The sequence below is a fragment of the Parambassis ranga genome, unplaced genomic scaffold (genome assembly GCF_900634625.1).
Source record: "Parambassis ranga unplaced genomic scaffold, fParRan2.1 scaffold_24_arrow_ctg1, whole genome shotgun sequence".
NCBI lineage: Eukaryota > Metazoa > Chordata > Actinopteri > Ambassidae > Parambassis > Parambassis ranga.
Genome location: NW_021144797.1, coordinates 2,185,597 through 2,188,014, shown reverse-complemented (window position 1 = coordinate 2,188,014; position 2,418 = coordinate 2,185,597).

Genomic DNA, 2,418 nt, shown 5'->3' with positions numbered 1-2,418 from the left:
GCAGGGTCACAAATAGTCAAAAAATGGCCACAAGAGTCAAAATGGCGGACTTCCTGTTGGGTTTGGAGGGGGGGTCCAAGAGACTTTTTTGTGCGTCTTGGGGTGATACACATGTGTGCAAATTTTCATGATCCTGTGTCAAACTGGCCAGCGGGGCTACGCGTTAGGGCAAAAAATACAGGGAGTTCCTTTGTAATGGCGAATGGTCAACTTTGAGTCCACGCCCCCACCACACCGTAATACTTTTGTAAGAGTTTTGGAATGCGTCTATTCTGTATCGTGTCCTGAGTGGACACAGTGATTTTCAGCTTGATTGGATGAAGTATGCGAGGCGTGAAAAGTTTTGTAGCAGGGTCACAAATCGCCAAAAATTAACAGAAATTTCAAAATGGCGGACTTCCTGTTGGGTTTGGAGGGGGGGTCCAAGAGACTTTTTTGTGCGTCTTGGGGTGATACACATGTGTGCTAATTCTCATGATCCTGTGTCAAACTGGCCAGCGGGGCTACGCATTAGGGCAATAAATACAGTGAGTTCCTTTGTAATGGCGAATGGTCAACTTTGAGGCCACGCCCCCGCCACACCGTCAGACTTTTGTAAGAGTTTTTGAATGCGTCTATTCCCTATGGTGTCCTGAGTGGACACAGTGAGTTTTAGCTCATTTGGATGAAGTATGCGAGGCATGAAAAGTTTTGTAGGAGGGTCACAAATCGCCAAAAATTAACAGAAATTTCAAAATTGCGGACTTCCTGTTGGGTTTGGAGGGGGGGTCCAAGAGACTTTTTTGTGCATCTTGGGGTGATACACATGTGTACCAATTTTCATGCCCCTACTCAAAACAGGCCAGGGGGGCAGGCAGAAAAACCGATGAAAACACAACATTTTGTGTAGCCAGTAGGTGGCGCTCTGTCAAAGCCTCAATATTGTTGTATAGATGTGTTTAGGGTCAGACTCTGATCATACATGTGACATTTCGTACAGATCGGACAGAAAACGAAGAAGTTATAGAGACTTTCTGTGTCCTCAGAAATGGTCAAACTTTGAGGCCACGCCCCGGCCACACCGTCAGACTTTTGTAAGAGTTTTGGAATGCGTCTATTCCCTATGGTGTCCTGAGTGGACACGGCGAATTTCAGCTCAATCCGTTGAAGTATGCGAGGCGTGAAAAGTTTGGCAGCAGGGTCACACATCGCCAAAAATGGCCACAAACCTTCAAATGGCGGACTTCCTGTTGGGTTTGGAGGGGGGGTCCAAGAGACTTTTTTGTGCGTCTTGAGGTGATACATATGTGTGCCAATTTTCATAATCCTGTGTCAAACCGGCCAGAGGGGCTACGCGTTGGGGGCGCTATAGAGCCATTTTTATATGTGCATTTCAAAAGTCAGCAAATTTCAAAATTTTTCGGGCGAATGAATTTTTCTACCAAGTTTGGTGAGTTTTTGGGCATGTTAAGGGCTCCAAAAATGCGATCTCGGAGGGGGAAAAAAAAAAATAATTAAAGCTGCAAGCAGCATTGCGGGCCCTCGCGCACCTTGCGATCCGCGGGGTCATCGCAGTCTTCTCTCCTATGCTCTTGTCTCCTATACTCTCCTGTCCTATGCTCTCCTCTTATTTCCACAGAGATACAACGAACACATGTTTACAACCAAACTTTCCTGCTACCAGTAGGTGGCGCTATGACCGTATCATCCTATTAGCATATATATCTGTTCAGACTCGGGTCCATAGCAGTACTGTAAGATTTTGTCCACATTGCATAAAGTATATGGGTAGTACTGCATAAAACACAGCGAGTTCCTTTGTAATGGCGAACGGTCAACTTTGAGGCCACTCCCCCGCCACACGGTAATACTTTTGAAAGAGTTTTGGAATGCATCTATTCCCTATGGTGTCCTGAGTAGACACAATGAATTTCAGCTCAATTGCATGAAGTATGTGAGGCGTGAAAAGTTTTGAAGCAGGGTCAAAAATAGGCAAAATATTGCCACAAAAGTCAAAATGGCGGACTTCCTGTTGGGTTTGGAGGCGGGGTCCAAGAGACTTTTTTGTGCGTCTTGGGGTGATACACATGTGTTCTAATTTTCATGAACCTGTGTCAAACTGGCCAGCGGGGCTACACATTAGGGCAAAAAATACAGGGAGTTCCTTTGTAATGGCGAATGGTCAAATTTGAGGCCACGCCCCCACCACACCGTAAGACTTTTGTAAGAGTTTTGGAATGCGTCTATTCCCTGAGGTGTCCTGAGTGGACACAGTGAATTTCAGCTCAATTGCATGAAGTATGTGAGGCGTGAAAAGTTTTGAAGCAGGGTCAAAAATAGGCAAAAAATGGCCACAAAAGTCAAAATGGCGGACTTCCTGTTGGGTTTGGAGGCGGGGTCCAAGAGACTTTTTTGTGCGTCTTGGGGTGATACACATGT